General features: G+C 35.8%; 1 protein-coding gene across 1 annotated transcript in view; it reads left to right on the top strand.

The window, feature by feature from the left end:
* LOC123513573 (vegetative cell wall protein gp1-like) overlaps window positions 1-7500 on the top strand; it is a 31102-nt gene that overhangs the window by 22682 nt on the left and 920 nt on the right. The gene's annotated exons all lie outside the window — the stretch shown is intronic.

Raw genomic sequence — 7500 nt, 5'->3', positions numbered from 1 at the left:
ACACACACACACATACAGATTAGTCTATTTTACACATACCTTAATTACACATCCTCCTCCTCCTCTTCCTCTTCTTCCTCCTCTTCCTCCTCCTCCTCCTCCTCCTCCTCCACTTAGTTATTCCTCCCTCTCATTGCTCCTTCACCTGTCCTTCCCCACGCCTACCTGTCTCGCGGTAACTCATCTCTCACTTACCTGGGCGCCTCACCTGACACACTCACACCTCCGCCCTAGAAATACTCGCAGCTCACTCTCTCTTTCTATCTCACTCTCCGTTTTTCTTCTCTCACTCTCTCACTCTTTTACTCTCTTACTCTCTGTCTCTCTGTGTTAGTTTGTCTTTCTCCGTATTTCTTTTCTCTATCTTTTCTCTCTCTCTCTCTCTCTCTCTCTCTCTCTCTCTCTCTCTCTCTCTCTCTCTCTCTCTCTCTCTCTCTCTCTCTCTCTCTCTCTCTTGTGCTTTTCTTCCCGTTTTCCATAAAAAGAGGACAAAGAAGAAAATGGGACTGCCTTTATCTTTTCCTGGCGGTGGTGTAAAGTTTCTTATTTTTTTCATCAACTTTTAAAGAAAACGAAGAAAATAATAGAGAAAAATAGAGAGTGTTAATGGAAGTGAAGGAAAGTATAGTGAAGGAAATAAGAGAATAATGGTGACAAAAGTGGGACATAGAGACGAAGTAGAAATTGATAGTACGTACAGATAACAAATATAACAATAACAATAGCAATAACGAAAATAGATAAATAAATAAAGCAATCACAATAAAGAAGAAGAGTAGAAGAGAAGAGGAGAAAATTATACAAAGTCACGAGAAAATATTACATCTGACAACATAAATCACTGAAGGTTTTTTTTTCACATACTTGTTTATATATTGACCAACACACACACACACACACACACACACATAAGCAATAACACTAACCTTTCACTGCCACATACCTTTGCTTTAAATCGCTACTCCCACATTGTTTTATTTAATAGGACTAGTTTTAATTTTTTTTTCCCTTTTTTTCTTTACTTTTTTTTTTTCCTTCGAAGCGAGCATCATTAGAGACTCTTAAGACACAATGGTATTAATGCGTTATCGAGTCCACGTTTTGCTTATCGAGGCGGTAAATAGGCAGCGGCGTTTAAATCATCTTCTTGGCTTACTTCAGCGGCTTGATACATGAAGCTCCTCTCTCATTAAAGCTTCAAACACAAAGCTTCACACTCCATTGCTTGTTTTCTCTCGCCTAATAAAGCTTTTAATATTTTTTTTTTTCGTTTTATTTTTCTTTTCGTATCGGATGAGCTGATTTGAAGGATATTTGTGTTCAGTGGAAGGGTGGATAGAGAAATGGATAAATGGATGGATAGATAGATAGATAGATAGATGGAGGGTGTGGAGTGTGATAGGTGGATGTGTGTGTGTGTGTGTGTGTGTGTGTGTGTGTGTGTGTGTGTGTGTGTGTGTGTAAATAGATACATAAAAAGATAGATAGTGACAAGAATTGATGATTTTATTGATTGTTTATATATTTCTTTCTTTTTAATTCACTTCTTTGTCTTTCTTATCCTTTTCTCTTTCTTTTGTGTATTTATCAATGTGTTTACTGCTCTCTTGTTTGTTTATTATCTATTTCTACTTTATCTATTTATTCGTCTATCCATTTATTTACTTCTCGTGTCAACATTCCATAACTTTCTAACTTTTTTTTTTTTTTTTACGTTTTAATCTGTTTTGCTTCTTCAGTCGTCCAGTAAACTATCGTACCCTGAAGTAAATTATCGTACGCTGACTTTTATCACTTCCTCTGCTTGTTATCGTACCTTGAATGGTTCCTCTAATTACCGCTATTAAGAAAAACATATTATCCATTTCGTCTTGTTGTGCTTTTTCAATCTTTTTTTTTTCTTATTCTTTCATATTTTTTTTTTTATCTAACTCCTTATTCATTTACTTTATTATACTTTTTTTGCGTGTTGTTGTTGTTGTTGTTTTTGTTGTTGTTGTTGTTGTTGTCTCGTTTTCTTCAATGTGTAAGTAACTGTTAATTGATTTTTTTTTTCCTCCTTTATGTCTCAGATTTATTGTTGTTATTCTGTTGCTCTTCATAATTTAACCTTTTTCTATCAATATACTTTGTTTCCTTTCCTCTCTTTCCTTTTTCTTTCCTTATTTTTATTACGAAATAGTTTCCTTCCTTCTGGTCAATATTTTACACTTTATTGTTATTTCCTCTCATTATATTTATTACCCACATTTGCATTGATATATATACTCTGTCTCTCTCTCTCTCTCTCTCTCTCTCTCTCTCTCTCTCTCTCTCTCTCTCTCTCTCTCTCTCTCTCTCTCTCTCTCTCATTCTTTATTTTCCTGTCACTTTTGTTTTTAGCATCATATTCTTCTATTTCCTCTCCATTTACTCCATTTATTGCTATTTCGCCTGTCTCGTTTTTCCACTACATTTCCTCTTTTTTTTCTGTAATTATTCTGTCAGTACATTTCCTCACCTAGTTATTTTCACCGTGTCTTTACTAGTTATTTTCACCGTTCTCCGTTATTTCCTTGTTTCTTTCAATTTCACCATGCCATAAATTATCATCGTTATCTTGTCTGTTCTTTTTTCTTCCTGTCACTTTTTTTTTTTTCTTCTATTATTCATTTCCTTTTTCTTTTCTTCCTTGTTTTTTTCTCTTTCTATTTCTATTTTTATCGCTTTTATCACTTCCTTACTTCAATTTTTTTTTTTCTGTTTCTTCTTTGTTTCTCGATTTTCTTTAATCTTTGTTTCTTCCTTCCCTCAGTTTGTCTCTTGTTTCCTTTCTCTTATTCTCTGTTTCTTATTTTCTTCAATCTCAGTGTGGTTTTCTTCCATCTTTTCTTTTTTTTTCTTTCTCTCCGTTCTCTACTTGACTCATTTATTCATTCATTTTCTTCTTCCTCTTCTCTTTCATCATTACTTGCCGTCCACTTCTTTTTCATTACTCTATCTTCCTTCTTCTCTACAATCTTTATTTCTCTTTTTTTTTTCTTCGTTTTCTCTTTCTTTTTAACCTACTTCTATTCGTCAGTCTTTCTTTCCTTCCTTCCTCTTCCTCTCTTTATTATTCTATTTCTCTTTCTTCATTCTTACTTCTCTCTCATCACTCACTCCCTGTTTCTTTCGATTCTCTCTCTCTACAATCTTTATTTTTCTTCTTCTTTCTCATTTTCATCAATACTTGCCATCCACTTCTATTCATCATTCTCTCTTTTCTTCCTCCCTTTCTCTACAGTCTTTGTTTCGCTTTCTTCTTTATTCTTACTTCTCTCTCTCTCTCTCTCATCACTCTCCCTGTTTCTTTCGATTCTCTCTCTACAATCTTTATTTTTTCTTCTTTCTCATTCCCATCAACACTTCCTATCAACTTCTGTCAATCATTTTCTCTTTCCTTCCTTCCTCTCTCCGTTAATCCGCCAAGACATGCATTCCTACCCACACTGCCAGCTTTTGTTCAAAATTTCACGCACTCAAGCAGAAAATGTGTTGTAATTAAACGTTTTTTCGTCTCCTTCTTGCACAGGACATCACACCTGACTCACGGACGCCGCACACCTGACTCCCGGACTCCACACACCTGACTCTGCCTCCGTCATAGGAAAGGTATGGTAAAAAGATGCTTGTGTGTTTTTTTCTGTTTTTCTTTTTTATGGAGTTACAAGAAAAGTTTTTTTTTCGTGTTGTCTTTAGATTTGTGTTTATTTTTGTTTGTGATAGGTAAAAGTTTGTATATTTGTGTTTTGTTTCTTTATTCATCTGTTTGTTGGCTTGTTTTCTTTATATCAACCTAACGTAACCTAACCCAATCTAGCTTAACGTAACATAACATAACCTTAACCCAACCCCTAACCTAACCTGACCCAACCTAACCTAACCTAACCTTAATTTGTCCTAACCTAACCTAACCTAACCCAACATTATTTAACTCCAACCCAACCCAACCCAACCCACAGAACATTTTCCTGTCACCACCACCAACTTTTCCTCACTGCAACGACGTAAATACACACACACACACACACACACACACACACACACACACACACACACACACACACACACACACACACACACACACACACACACACACACACACACACACACAGGAGGATCTTTCACACCATGGCATCACTCCGTTTATCTTTCTCTGTACTTGGAAGGGGAAAAAAAAAACAGAATAGGAAAACATCTGCCATATCTGTTTTTTGCCCTCGCCAGCAGAACAAGTGGTACCGTCTCCTCCCTGCAGCGTCTACTCACCTTCTTTATTTTCCTTCTTCTTTTTTTCCCTTTCTTTTTGCAACATTCACTTTCCCTGCGGGTGAGAATTGATCATTTAATTTCCGCAACTCACCTAATACTTACCTTCTTCCCCCGCGGCGCCACATTCCTCTCTTTTCTTACCTGAACACCTCAGATTGTTGCCGTGTTACTGTGTTGCTCCTGTTTCTTTTTGGGGTCTTTTTTTGTCATTTTTTTTTCCTTCCCGTTTTTTTTTTTTTTTTTCGTTTTCTCGTCTGACTGTTTCTGTGTGTGTGTGTGTGTGTGTGTTCGTCTGTTTTTTCTTGTTTTCTATCCCTCCTTTTCTCCTTCACTTTGCTTTTTTTATGCTTTTATATTTGGTTTTCATTTTTTGGATTTTATTGAGAGAGAGAGAGAGAGAGAGAGAGAGAGAGAGAGAGAGAGAGAGAGAGAAAGAAAACGACAAAGCAACCCAGGAAGTTCATTTGATAGCCTTTAAGTTGCAAACCTCTTTAAAATCACTTGTCTTTTAAACCAGTGAAGAGACCAAAAGAAAAAAAAAGACAGAGAGAGAGAGAGAGAGAGAGAGAGAGAGAGAAAGAAGAATGGCCTCTCGTTGTGTCGTGTCCCAAAAAGCAACAAGTGGGAGATCAGAAAGAAAGACCAATTTAGTTTCGAAAGAGCTTGCCATCAATCTCAGTGCCTAAAAATGTCACGCCTGATTACTCGAGAGAAAGAAAAAGAAGCTTCGATTGAAAAGGTAAAGACTCGGGGAAGTATAAGAACATCACAGGAACATCACTACACCATTACAGGAACCTCATGACTGGGGAGAAGTATAAGAACATCACAGGAACATCGCTACACCATTACAGGAAGCTAATGACATCACAGGAACATCATTTTAATATCATAGAAACATCACAATATCGCAGTAACGTCGTAATTTCACAAGAACATCATAACATCACATAAACATCATTAGAACATTACAAAGAGCTCATAACATCACAGGAACATCAGAACATCACAGAAACATTATCAGAACATTACAGAGAACTCGTAAAATCACAGAAACATCATTAGAACGTTAAAAATTGTTCATAACATCACTAGAACATCATAAAATCACATAACATCAATATAACATCACTGGTACATCATTAGAGCATTACACCACAAGAATATTGTACGAATTCCATAATACCACAAAAACATCACATAAATACCCAAAACTTCATAGGAACATCACAGTAAACATCGTAACAAACCGTAGAACATCATAGCACATCACTAGCCCTTTAATTTTCTTCAACTTCAGAACTAGACGAAGGAACATCACCACAATAACATCAATGGAACATAACAACACACACATCACACACTGCCACACACACAGACATCACTATTTTCATCATTCGTTTTGCTCTCTCTCTCTCTCTCTCTCTCTCTCTCTCTCTCTCTCTCTCTCTCTCTCTCTCTCTCTCTCTCTCTCTCTCTCTCTCTCTCTCTATCTATCTATCTATCTATCTATCTATCTGTTTATCTATCTATCTATCTATCTATCTATTTATCTATCTATCTATCTATCTATCTTTTTCTTTATCATCCATGTCTCTTGCTTGGTAATCTGTTCTTTGTCTCTCTCTCTCTCTCTCTCTCTCTCTCTCTCTCTCTGGTAAACAAATAGGTAAACAAGACCACCACCTTCTTAACCTCTGCGCAAAGTTAGGACCACTCTCGGCTCTTATAACCTCATAACCTCATAACCTTCCACACTCCTAACTGGTCCACTGAGGGAACATGACTGTCTTGAATTTTCTCCACCTCAGAACATAATAGCGCTTGAATAAAACGCCTCACTTTGCAATTCCGAGCATTATTAGTGTCTTGTGGGACGTTCTTCTCTCATTATTTATTTCTTACTTTATTTTGTCTTACTTGTTTGACTTGTTTGACTTATTTTACTTGTTTCATTTTGTCTTACTATTTGACATTTTTATTTTCCTTGTCGTTGAATTCGGCCTATATGATTTTCTTTGTCTCAGAACATGGCCTATACGATTTTTCTTGTCTTAGAACACGGCCTATATGATTTTCTTGTCTTAGAACACGGCCTATACGATTTTCTTTGTCTCAGAACATGGTCTATCCTATTTTTCTTGTCTTAGAACACGGCCTATGTGATTTTCCTTATCTTAGAATACTGCCTATATGATTTTCCTTATCTCAGAACACGGCCTACTGCAATATTTTTTTGTCTTAGAACACTGCGTATATGATTTTCTTTGTCTTAAAACACGGCCTACTGCATTATTCTTGTCTTAAAACACGGCCTATGCTATTTTCCTTATCTTAGAACACAATCTATATATTCTTTTTATGTGACGTAATGTTGAATCTCTCTCTCGCTTTACTTTTACATCTGATAAATTTTCCAGCTTTACTTTACAAGATGCTCGACTTTTCATCTTTCTTTTTTCTTTATATTTCTTAAAACATTGTCTGCATTGCTCTTACAGAATGAAATGCTGACTTACTTTTTCCTTGCGTTACTTTTAGATAATTTACTTGAAAACATTCTCTTTAGTACACAGGACACTTTCTTTGCTCCTTGCTTTTCTGTATTCTTCCTTAAAACTTGTTCATTACTTTTTTTTAGAAGAAGTTTTTTATTTTATTACACAAATGCTTTAATACACAGACACTTACTTTACTTCTTACTTTTCTATTATTGTCATTAAAACATGCTCTCTACTTTAAGACGAAATATTTACTTTTCTGCTACATTTTTTCCTAACCATTATCCTTAAATCCTTCAGTGCTGGGACACATTTTTTTCACCTTGAGACTTGTGTACCATTATTTAATTGACATTAGGAAGGGTTTATGAAGTCAGAAGATTAATGGTCACTGTTTCACTATTTTAATTCCTTCACAATAGTTTCAGAAGGTGTATAGGATGATCAAATAGTAAGTAGAATGAATATGAAAACGCGTCCTGGTACTGAAGACATCGAAATAACAATAACAATTAGTAGGCATTCATTTTAAACCTTACAGTACCGAAACACATTTTTACCTTGAGATTTGTGTGCGATCAGACCCTTTTTACTGGCATTAGGAAGGGTCTATGGAGGTCAGAAGATTAATGGCCACAGTCTTCACTATTTTAAACCCCCACATGAGTTTCTGAAGCTGTATCAAATCATCAGGTAATAAGCAAAG

The sequence above is a fragment of the Portunus trituberculatus genome, chromosome 36, assembly GCF_017591435.1.
Source record: "Portunus trituberculatus isolate SZX2019 chromosome 36, ASM1759143v1, whole genome shotgun sequence".
NCBI lineage: Eukaryota > Metazoa > Arthropoda > Malacostraca > Decapoda > Portunidae > Portunus > Portunus trituberculatus.
Note: the sequence above shows the minus strand (reverse complement) of the source record. Positions and strands in the feature narration are given on the sequence as shown.